This window comes from Eurosta solidaginis, chromosome 1, assembly GCF_040869045.1.
Source record: "Eurosta solidaginis isolate ZX-2024a chromosome 1, ASM4086904v1, whole genome shotgun sequence".
NCBI classification, from domain to species: domain Eukaryota; kingdom Metazoa; phylum Arthropoda; class Insecta; order Diptera; family Tephritidae; genus Eurosta; species Eurosta solidaginis.
The window spans coordinates 92,888,220-92,901,244 of NC_090319.1; positions in this window are offsets into that span (position 1 = coordinate 92,888,220).

Sequence of the window (13,025 nt, forward strand, 5' to 3'; positions counted from 1 at the left end):
CCAAGCCATTAGGAACTTTATCTGAATTATACATCGTTTGATAAACGACATTAGTTTTATTTAATACATACATCTTAATATATAAAAAACACGTGTCATAACATTTTTGGCCGCGATGGACTCCTAAACTACTGAACCGATTTTGAATTTGTTTTGCACCACCGTGTATAGTTTGATCTAACTTGAGAGATAGGATAGGTTATATCTCAGTTTATAGTCGCAATATTATTTTATTGCAATTTTTTTTATTTGTTTATACGTAATAATAAAATGTTACGTATACGCAGTGGCACTCATATTTTCAGGTGGTGCGGATATACTTCCGTGTAATTGCTTGGTGTTTAATTAAACAACCTGCTTATCAATAAAAAATATTATAGCGAATGATATGAAGTATAGCACATCACCAGGCCCGCCGAGAGGGGGGTTTCTGAAGAGGCCCGCTATTTAGAGGTACTATGGCATTTTTTTTAATTCAGGAGAGTATTTAGTTGTGTAGAGGGTAATTTTCATACCCCTGGGTGACTAGGGTCTCGAGATATAGGCCAAAACGTGGGCCAGTGAATGCCTAGACAGTGTTTATACAATACGGATATCAAATGAAGGCTGTTGATGAGTGCTTTAGTACACAGTAATATATTATCCAGAGACGGACTGGGATTAGGACTAGGACTGGGACTGGGACTGGAATAAAATACATACCACCCTCTGGGACAGGCAATAAGGGATGCAGAAGAATGAGAAGAAATTGAGAGAAGAGAAAAGATAGAAGGAGAAGGAGATTGAGAAAGAGATAGAATGAGACGAAGATGGAGATAGATGAAGCGAAAACGGAGGGAGGAGTTAATAAAAGGATTAGGAAAAAGTGAAGAGGGGGAGGGCAGAGTCAGACGGAAAAAGCTTATTAAAATGTATGCAGATAGGCCAAATTTAGGGCAGGACAACGTCTGCCGGGTCTTCTAGTACATAAATAAAAAAACTATGAATCAGTGATGGAATTGGCACTGAGTGGTATGGTTGTTGTTTTTGTTGTTGTTGTTGTAGCAGTGCTTCGCCCCACCCACTAGGTGTGACCGATCACAAATTGTCATCAATATCCTCTAACGGGAGTCCAAGGAAACTTGCAGTTTCAACAGGGGGACCATAATGAGAGGGGTGTTGGAGGCGTTGGTTCCACATTACAATTAAAGAGGTGGCTGGTGTCATGTGGGGACACATTGCAAGCGGGGCATAGGGATTCTGGATAGGTAAGAGTTTTACCTGTTACAATATCCAGATCGAAGTTGAGCTAGAGTGACTCGCGTTTCCTTGCGGAGTATGCGTTCCTCTTCCGCTAGTTTTGGGTACTGTTCTTTGAGTACTAGATTCACCGGGCAATTTCTAACATAAAGGTCCGACGCCTGTTTGTGGAGTTCGCTGAGCACCTGCTTGCGTTTTTTACGGAGATGACTCCTTAAGCCCCTGGGCGGTGTTGGCTCATCAATCAGATGTCTGTTGGGGTGCCCAGGTTTCTGGGTATTCAACAGGAACTGTTTGGTTAGCATCTCATTTCTCTCCCTGATAGGTAGTATTCACGCCTCATTATGTAGGTGGTGAGTGGTATGGTCTAACATAGCACTGAGATTAATAGGGTTGTAAGCCTCATCAAAAGCCAAATATGCTTCAGTGACGAATATGAATGTCATACTTTTCCAATGCAAGTTCTTTGTGTAATTAGACATTTTGTATAAATATACAGCAAGCAGCTCAAAAACTATTTGAGTTAGGGATTGCTCCATGGTACAACAATCTGCGTGTTTCGAACACGTTTCCCATATATTCCCACCATTTGCATATTCGATACTCAAAACATTACACAGCCACAAAAAAGTAGACAGATCTGGTAAGCCGACACATGTATTCCTATGAACGTACTGCAACCGAGTCAGCCATTAGAATTTCTTTTAAAGTGTCGAGATTCACCTCGGCAGTGGCGTAGTAAGGGGGGGGGGGGGAGGGTTTGAGGATAACCGAAGCATAATCGTTAGCTCAACAAACTTGAACAGGTCGTCGCTAAAAAGGTACTTAAGCGTGATAGTTTTCTTAGAACATTAACTAGAATTATCAAAGTGAATAGTGCTTAATAAATAAAGTGTTAAAGTGTTGTTAAAACTAAATAGTGTTTTATTTGTGAAAAGTGAAGCAGTTTCCAGGCACCTTATAGCCTAAAATGGACAAGTGGTTGATAAAGCGGTCGAAACTTTCCAACGAGGAAACATGTGAAAAAATTGATAACCAGTCATGTTCTACAAGCAGCTTCAACGATAATGAAGAGAATAAATGTGTTTCAATAACGCGTGATGCCAACCCAGCCGTCCATATGGGTAAAATCATGTTTTCAGGAATAAACTCTTGCATCCTAAGTGCCTCGATTTTCTGTAAATAATATAGATAGAACGCATGTTATAATTATATAAATATTAACCCACAGAATCCGATGAAGACAGAGATTTTGACTCAAGAGATATTGCTATTCATTTTGAAGAAAAATTAATGGATGAAGAAAAGTACCTTTTGTTGAAAAATCGTTGGAAACCTAAAAATTTACACGAGTTCCCAGCCAGTGGTCGTCGAAAAAATCTAAAGTTTCAAGGAAAATGGTTCGATGAATTTTATTGGCTCGCGTATTCCGAAAAGAAGGATGGTGCTTTTTGCAATTATTGTACTCTATTCAGTCAAAAATATGTTGGGAAAGGAAGTCACTCGTCCGCTCCATCTCTGGTTATACTTCCGTTTAGGCGATGGAAAAATGCCAAGGAACACTTTCGAACTCACCAACATCCAGAGTATCACAAGGACGCAGTTGTTTGCGTAATTCTGCTGCGGCCAACGTCGCATGCTTCGGTGACTCTGCTGTGGCCAACGTCGTATGTTGGCGTGACTGCTGTGGCCAACGTTGTATGCTCGTGTAATTCTGCTGCGGCCAACGTCGTATGCTTGCGTGACTGCTGTGGCCAACGTCGTGTGTTAGTGTAACTCTGCTGTGACCAACGTCGTATGTTTGCGTAGCTCTGCCGCGGCCAACGCCGTATGTTTGCGCAGGCTATTTCTGCCGAGGCTTACGGCGGTGATGCGCGGATTCGTGACGCTTTGAGCCTTCGCTTAGCAGGGAGCGAGCGTGGTCTAAAGCGTTGTAGAGCGACTAAACCAGGTTACCCACAATCCTCATCCCACGGCTCTCTCCTATGAAACGCACTGTCTGGCGATGGTTAAAACCGAAACGCCTTTCAGATGCCCTTCAATTGCTGCTCAGGTGACGATCGCACTTCGCGTCCCGTTAGGTGAGATCCGTTAGCCTCGGTACAGACACGTTTGACGCTTCACTTCTACTGCGTTTGCCGCGGTTATCGTTTGGCTGAGTGCGGGATCACGATGAGGTGGTGGACGTTTGCTTACGAGGGAGCGAGCGTGGTCTAAAGCGCTGTAAAGCGGTTAAAACCAGCTTACCCACAATTCTCAGCCCACGACTTTCTCCTATGAAATGCACTGGCTTGCAATGGTTAAAACCGATATGCCTTCCAGAACGCTTCAGTAATAGCTCCGGTCGCAACCACAACTGCGTGCTGACTTTTTACGGTGTTGCCATGTTTACGGTGTTGCTGTGGCGTGTAGCGGCAACTTGTAGCGCTGGTGATGTTTCAGAGGCTTGTTTGTGTTTCGTGTTGTGTTGGCTATGTTGCTGATCGTGTTCTTATGTAGAGTTTTATTTGTGTTGCGTTGTCTGTGTTACTGATCCTGTATTGTGGGGCGGTGATTTTTAATCGTTTATATTTGGTCCTCACACCATGGTACGAAAAACATCCCCAAACCATTATTTTTGCTCCTCCATGATTTATTGTCTTTATTGTAAACTGAGGCCGATTAGCTGTATTTTGTGGTCTTCTTATATACTCCGAATCGCCTCCAAAACTAAGGTTATGGAACCTCACAAACCACCATGGTGGCCGTCCGATCTTGATAAGCTTAGGAAGTCATGTAGGGCGGCCTTTAATAAAGCAAAACAGGATGGACATGAATCCTCACGGGCTGCTTATAAAACGAAAATAAATATATATAAAAAAGCAGTCCGAAATGAAAAGCGATCCTCTTGGAGGCATTTCTGCGGCAGGATTGAATCCACATCCGCGGCCTCCCGGTTTAGGAAGGTGCTATCGAAATCTCCAACTCAGCTAAGTTACGTTCAAAAGCCGAATGGAGGGAAGTCAACGTGGTCTTTATCCCCAAGGCGGGGAAAACCTCTCACTATAAACCAAATTATTATAGGCCTATAAGCTTATCTTCTTTTCTGTTTAAAGCACTTGAAAGACTCCTAGAGGACTACATGAGGAGGACGATTGAGCCATCGCTTCTTTCGCAAGCTCAACATGCCTATACTAAGGGCAGGTCAACTGGCACAGCCTTGCACTCACTGGTATCCGTTATCGAAAGGTCACTGGACCTCAAGGAATACATACTGGCGGCATTTGTAGATATAGCGGGTGCCTTCAACAACGTTCTCCCGGAGGCCATCACCTCGGCGCTGACCGATCTAGGGGTCGACGCGTGCCTGGTGGAGTTTGTATACAATCTGCTTACGCGTAGGCAGATTAAAACTGAGCTAGGTGGATGCGTGATCCGCAGACCGGTCGGCAGAGGCACTCCGCAGGGAGGCGTTCTCTCTCCGCTACTTTGGGTGGTTACCGTCAACCAACTACTACGCCTCATGGAATCAGAAGGTCACCAAGTGATCGTTTATGCAGATGACATCTGCGTCACCATGCGGGGAAATTTCCGCAAACTCTTTGCAACCTAATGGAAGGGGCACTATCCAAAATTTCGCACTGGGCCACAGCAACAGGTTTGGAAGCCAACCCGGATAAGATCGAGCTTGTCCTCTTCACGAGGAGGTACAAAGTAACAAATCCAACACCGCCAAGAATTGGAGGTACGTTTTTAGCGTTTAGCGATCAAGTCAAGTATTTGGGAGTCATTCTGGATAGGAAGCTATTATGAAGTGACCATATATCGGAGCGATCCAAGAAGGCAGCAGCAGCGCTGTTCACCTACAAGAGGGCAATTGGCACCTCCTGGGGATTTTCCCCTAAGGTGGTCTACTGGATTTACACAGCCATTGTGCGCCTGGTTCTTCTTTATGGTGCATTGGTCAGGTGGCATGCTCTAGCTAAAACTACTTGACTTAAAATGCTTCAAAAGGTGCAAGAGAGTTCCGAGCTCTACATCACCGGGGCTCTCGGCTCCACTCTGTCTGAAGCACTCAACACAATGCTATATATACCTTCCACCTCTTGACCTGGTGGCGAAGGAAATAGCGGCCATCGCCGCTCTACGCTTAAGGGAAACAGGTCTCTGGTCAAATGGATCTAGTGGATACGCAACAATCCTGGGCACGAACGCCCCAGTCCCAATACCGGTGCGCACTGACTACTGCACGCCAAAGAACGTCTTCGTTAAAAACTATAGTATATATATATACCATCGCGACAAGACTGGAATACCAGACAACATACAGTAACGGGTGCCATCAACATATTCACGGATGGTTCTAAGTTTGACGGGATGATGGGAGCAGGCCTCTTTTCACCGGATCTGGGTCTAGAGGTCTCTTTTTGACTACCAGATCACTGTAGTGTTTACCAAGAGGAAATGCTGGCAATACACAGGACTGTGAATCATCTCGGGTCTATGCCTAAGGATGGCAGGTCGCATTAAAGGGCCTGGACTCATTCGTCGACAACGCAAAGTCGGTCACTGAATGCCGCAGATCTCTTAACGAGATGGCTCAGCACTTCAGTATCAGACTTATATGGGTACCTGGGCACTGGGATATTGAAGGCAACTGCAGAGCAGACGAGCTGGCCAGAAGAGGCACCACCGACCATATCCTTCCGGGAAATGATTCGGTAGGTATACCCATGGCCACTTTCAGGCTTCGGGTGAACACAAGCACTATAAGAATTACAAATGGACTATGGTCAGCCATATCATCGTGTGAGACATCCAGGCTAAACTGGCCCTTATATGACAAGGGGCGCACAGGAGCGCTTCTGATTTTAAACAAATCTGTTCTATCGTCCCTGATAAGGGTTCTAACAGGACATTTTTAATAGGCACGCATGGTGCTAGAATGGGGGCAACGACCTTCGACTATTGTCGCAGCTGCAGATGTACAGAAGAGGAGGAGAGTGTCCAGCACTTTCTCTGTCATTGTCCAGCGCTTATTAGGCGTAGGTTGGCCATCCTTGGTAAACCTTTTCTACATGACCTTGGTGAGGTCTCTAGCTATGAAGTCAAGGCTCTAGCAAAATATATAATTTTAACGAAGTGGTTTGACTCGCTTTAGGCAGGGTAGGGGTCTTCTTTGAGACCGTATGGGGTATTACAATGGGCCCATTGGTGGCCTAAGTAGTGAGCTGTTACCATAGTGTCCAGCTGAGCCCTTGCAACCTAACCTAACCTATATACTGCCGCCGACCTTTGGAACCAAAAGTCACCACCTTACTTTCATCTGTCCATAAAATATTTCGCCATTTTGAAGCTGGCCAGCTTATATGGTTTCTAGCGAATTGTAGTCTGTTTTTCAATTGACATTTGGTCAAAAGTGGTACCTTCCGAGAGCTGTGGGCCTTCAATTTCGCTTCCAATAACCGTCTGCGCGTTGTCACTGCACTCACTTCAAGTTTAAGGTCTTCCTTTATTTTCCGGGAACCAATATTTGGCTGGCGTCTTACCAAATTTACGATTTTTCGATCCGTTTTTTCATCGGTTAGTCGTTTCCGGCCGAGAGTTTCAGGACGATCAGGACGATGGGGGGATATAAAGCACGACGTTGATAAAAAAAACCGTCCAATGCAAAGTTATTGTGGGAAGTAGTGAAATTAGCTTGGGCAAATATACCAGTGGACCGATGTAAGCGCTTAGTGGACTCCGTGCCTCGTAGATGTGCCGCCGTCATCCGAAAGGGGGTTATACAACGAAATATTAGTCAACTATTTGTGTTTTTTTTTTAGTTAATTCACTATATATCTTTAGTTATAATGACTTTTAAATACAAATCTTTTCAAACTGCTATTTTGATGAACATTCTTTTCTGACACTTGTGTAATCTTTTTCAAATTTACAACAACTTGGCGTGATGTAGAAAAAATATTTTTTGCTCTTTATATATTAAGCCTTAATGCGTTATTACATAACGCAAACGTTTTTAAATTTGGTTGGATTTACTTTAGATAAATCCACTTTATTGCGGTTCTAAGAAAGCACTGCTATTAATATGAACATAACTGTAAATATGTATGTATTAAAAAGTATTTCCTAAATATTATTTTTTTAAATAGAAAAATCAAATTTCTTAAGTTACGCCGGCGTATGCCGTCGCCCCGCCGGTATATAACAGTGCCTACGCCGCCGCTGCCGATAAAGTGATCGGCGTAAACCTCTAGTCAAGAAGCATGAAGGTTAAAAAAAATAAGCTTCGTCTTCTCATTTGACGATCCTAGTGCTCTAGCCTAGCAAATACCAATAAATGGTAATATAAGCCGATTTGCTATTAACAATTCACTATAGAAATATCGTATGGGCTATAGAACTGTTTTTGTAGTCTTTGAAAAACGATTACTGATTTACGAAAACGCTTTTGCAAAGAAGGTTGTTTTTAAGTTTATTTTTTTTTACGACGGCTGAGTGAAATATCGCCCTATATCAGCTGCTTGGAAAACCCTGATCCCATAATTTTTTACAAAACTCCTCTCAGCTAAACATGTATTAAATTAATGCAGATGATAAGACATTTTCAAATCAACCTTCGAAAATCGAATTCAACGGCTTTCAAATACTTTAAGAATAGGAAACCCTCAAATGAAAGGGTGATTAGGCATATTTAAAGAACTATCTTTTATTCTTATTTCTAAAGTTTTTACTAATTTATCGCATGTGCCGACAAGCTCTTTATTTATTATGTTTTTTGAATTACTGCATAATTTTTACTCGTTGAAATTGAAATAGATTTCTTCGAAAATTCCCACAGTGCGCCATAAAAAACTATTATAATAAACACCAGTCATACATACATAAACATTTGCACGTGCACAAACATAAATATGCATCGTGAATCTGTTAATATAAAGTACGATCATGTGCGGATTAACTTTTAAATAAATATATGATTAAAATCGAAAAAATACATACTGTGACGAATATTAGCATCACTAAGCAACAATAAAAAACATGAAGCAGCTACTCATATATACATGAACACATCAATCATCATTTACACACATATATAAAATGCAATGAAGATATAACTCAAACACAGATGTAGTCATCAGCCGAAGTTGTTACTCACACATACACACGCACATATGTATCTCAATTACCAAGCAGGAGATACAGCAGTTCTAGAAGGCGAAACGTCCAGACTTTAGTAGAAATAAGCGAATGAAGCAACGGAGAGTATAAAAGCAGCGCAAGGGAAAGAATGACTAATCAGTTTGTTTTAAACACGCAATTAGTTGTGAAGTATAAGTGTTATTGTGAAGTACTTCTAAAGTAGTCTAATAAAGACCGTTTTGCATTATTGAATATTGGAGTTATTTATTCAACAGTTTAGCGATTCGAACTTTAGCAGAAGGTTTGGAATAAGCGGTATTTCCCAAAATTCGTTACAATACATACATCGAGTTTTTCTGTTAAGTTACTAGTGAGTTACTAGCATTGAGCTTATCCTGCAGGTTAGGTTAAGCCGGAAAATAAAGCCTGAGTACCTGCGTTCCAATGAGGCCTGATCCAGATCCCGATACAAAATTTAACAGACAAATGCAACAACAACGTCATCCTGTTTTTTACTTGGATCAATTTCGGAACTTACAGGCATATGCACAAGGTGTCCCCTATTTACCAACTTTTTTCCACTTAACACCACATACATACATGTTTATTTTAAGTTTTATATATTGCACCGAATTTAGGGAAATTCCGCTTATTACAATTCTTCTGCTAACGTTCGAATCGCTAAACTGTTGAATAAATAACTCCAATATTCAATAATGCAAATTTGGTCTTTATTAGACAACTTGAAAGTACTTCACAATAACACTTCAATAGCGTGCTTAAATCAAACTGATTGCTGACTCATATTTCGCTCCTTTTATACTCTCTGCTGTCTCGTTCGCATACTTCGAAGCGTTTCTTTTTCTAGAATTTACTACTTAGTTACCAGTTATAAACTTACTAGCTACAAACTACATATGCCATATGCGCGTGTATATGTGAATAATACTTCCACCGATGATTGCATACTTTTGTGAGTATGTCAGATATATGCATGTGTATATGTGAGAACTACTTTGCTGATGATTGCATACTTTTGTGAGTATCTCTCCGGTGCGAGTATGTACATATGTGTATACATAATAAACAAGTAAGGAAGGCTAAGTTCGGGTGTAACCGAACATTACATACTCAGTTGAGAGCTATGGAGACAAAATAAGGAAAATCACCATGTAGGAAAATGAACCTAGGGTAACCCTGGAATGTGGTTGTATGGCATGTGTATCAAATGGAAGGTATTAAAGAGTATTTTAAGAGAGAGTAGGCCATAGTTCTATGGATGGACGCCATTTAGGGATATCGCCATAAAGGTGGACCAGGGCTGACTCTAGAATGTGTTTGTACGATATGGGTATCAAATGAAAGGTGATAATGAGTATTTTAAAAGGGAATGGGCTTTAGTTCTATAGGTGAACGCCTTTTCGAGAAATCGCCATAAAGGTGGACCAGGGGTGACTCTAGAATATGTTTGTACGATATGGGTATCAAATGAAAGCTGTTAATGAGTATTTTGAAAAGGAGTGATCCTTTGTTCCATAGGTGGACGCCGTTTCGAGATATCGCCATAAAGGTGGACCAGGGGTGTCTCTAGTTGTACGATATGGGAATCAAATGAAAGGTGTTACTGAGCATTTTAAGAGGGAGTGGGCATTAGGTCTATAGGTGGACACCTTTTCGAGATATCGCCATTAGGGTGGGCCAGGGGTGACTCTAGAATGGTTTTGTACGATATGGGTATCAAATGAAAGGTGGTAATGAGTATTTTAAAAGGGAGTAATCCTTAGTTCTATAGGTGGACGCCTTTTCGAAATGTCGCCATTAGGGTGGGCCAGGGGTGACTCTAGAATGTGTTTGTATGATATGGGTATCAAATGAAAGATGGTAAAGAGTATTTTAAAAGGGAGTAATCCTTAGTTCTATAGGTGGACGCCTTTTCGAAATGTCGCCATTAGGGTGGGCCAGGGGTGACTCTAGAATGTGCTTGTACGATATGGGTATCAAACGAAAGGTATTACTGAGCATTTTAAGAGGGAGTGGGCATTAGGTCTATAGGTGGACGCCTTTTCGAGATATCGCCATTAGGGTGGGCCAGGGGTGACTCTAGAATGTTTGTACGATATGGGTATCAAACGAAAGGTGTTACTGAGCATTTTAAGAGGGAGTGGGCATTAGGTCTATAGGTGGACGCCTTTTCGAGATATCGCCATTAGGGTGGGCGAGGGGTGACTCTAGAATGTTTTTGTACGATATGGGTATCAAATGAAAGGTGGTAATTAGTATTCTAAAAGGGAGTAATCCTTAGTTCTATAGGTGGACGCCTTTTCGAGATATCGCCATAAAGGTGGACCAAGGGTGACTCTAGAATGTTTGTACGATATGGGTATCAAACGAAAGGTGTTACTGAGCATTTTAAGAGGGAGTGGGCATTAGGTCTATAGGTGGACGCCTTTTCGAGATATCGCCATTAGGGTGGGCCAGGGGTGACTCTAGAATGTTTGTACGATATGGGTATCAAACGAAAGGTGTTACTGAGCATTTTAAGAGGGAGTGGGCATTAGGTCTATAGGTGGACACCTTTTCGAGATATCGCCATTAGGGTGGGCCAGGGTGACTCTAGAATGTGTTTGTACGATATGGGTATCAAATGAAAGGTGGTAATGAGTATTTTAAAAGGGAGTAATCCTTAGTTCTATAGGTGGACGCCTTTTCGAGATATCGCCATAAAGGTGGACCAAGGGTGACTCTAGAATGTTTGTACGATATGGGTATCAAACGAAAGGTGTTACTGAGCATTTTAAGAGGGAGTGGGCATTAGGTCTATAGGTGGACGCCTTTTCGAGATATCGCCATTAGGGTGGGCCAGGGGTGACTCTAGAATGTTTGTACGATATGGGTATCAAACGAAAGGTGTTACTGAGCATTTTAAGAGGGAGTGGACATTTGGTATATAGGTGGACGCCTTTCCGAGATATCGCCATTAGGGAGGGCCAGGGGTGACTGTAGAATGTTTGTACGATATGGGTATCAAACGAAAAGTGTTACTGAGCATTTTAAGAGGGAGTGGGCATTAGGTCTATTGGTGGACGCCTTTTCGAGATATGGCCATTAGGGTGGGCCAGGGTGACTCTAGAATGTGTTTGTACGATATGGATATCAAATTAAAAGTATTAATGAGGGTTTTAAAAGCGAGTGGCCCTTAGATGTATATGTGAAGGCGTTCTCGCGATATTGACCAAAATGTGGACCAGGTGATCCAGAAAATCATCTGTCGGGTACTGCTAATTTATTTATATATGCAATACCACTAACAGTATTCCTGCCAAGATTCCAAGGGCTGTTGATTTCGCCTTGTAGAACTTTTTCATTTTCTTCTACTTAATATGGTAGGTGTCACACCCATTTTACAAAGTTTTTTCCAAAGTTATATTTTGCGTCAATAAACCAATCCAGTTACCATGTTTCATCCCTTTTTTCGTAGTTGGTATAGAATTATGGCATTTTTTCATTTTTCGTAATTTTCGATATCGATAAAGTGGGCGTGGTCATAGTCGGATTTCGGCCATTTTTTACACCAATACAAAGTGAGTTCAGATGAGTACGTGAACTGAGTTTCGTAAAGATATATCGGTTTTTGCTCAATTTATTGTGTTAACGGCCGAGCGGAAGGACAGACGGTGGACTGTGTATAAAAACTGGGCGTGGCTTCCACCGATTTCGCCCATTTTCACAGAGAACAGTTACCGTCACAGAATCTAGGCTCCTACCAAATTTGAGAAGGATTGGTAAATTTTTGTTCGACTTATGGCATTAAAAGTATTCTAGACAAACTAAATGAAAATGGGCGGAGCCATGCCCATTTTGAAATTTTCTTTTATTTTTGTATTTTGTTGCATCATATCATTACTGGAGTTGAATTTTGACTTAATTTACTTATATATAGTAAAGATATTAAATTTTTTGTTAAAATTTGAATTAAAAAAAATTTTATTTAAAAAGTGGACGTGTTCTTCATCCAATTTTGCTAATTTTTATTTAGCACATATATAGTAATAGTAGTAACGTTCCTGCCAAATTTCATCATGATATCTTCAACGACTGCCAAATTACAGCTTGCAAAACTTTTAAATTACCTTCTTGTAAAAGTGGGCGGTGCCACGCCCATTGTCCAAAATCTTACTAATTTTCTATTTTGCGTCATAACGTCAACCCATCTACCAAGTTTCATCGCTTTAACCGCCTTTGGCAATGAATTATCGCATTTTTTCGGTTTTTCGAAATTTTCGATATCGAAAAAGTGGGCGTGGTTATAGTCCGATATCGTTCATTTTAAATAGCGATCTGAGATGAGTGCTCAGGAACCTACATACCAAATTTCATCAAGATACCTCAAAATTTACTCAAGTTATCGTGTTAACGGACGGACGGACGGACGGACATGGCTCAATCAAATTTTTTTTCGATCCTGATTATTTTGATATATGGAAGTCTATATCTATCTCGATTCCTTTATATATGTACAACCAACCGTTATCCAATCAAGCTTAATATACTCTGTGAGCTCTGCTCAACTGAGTATAAAAATACAAGTGACTGATTAGTATCGGCTTAGAGATGATAGTATCCCTTAGTGTTGCTAATATTCGTCAAAATATGTTTCAATC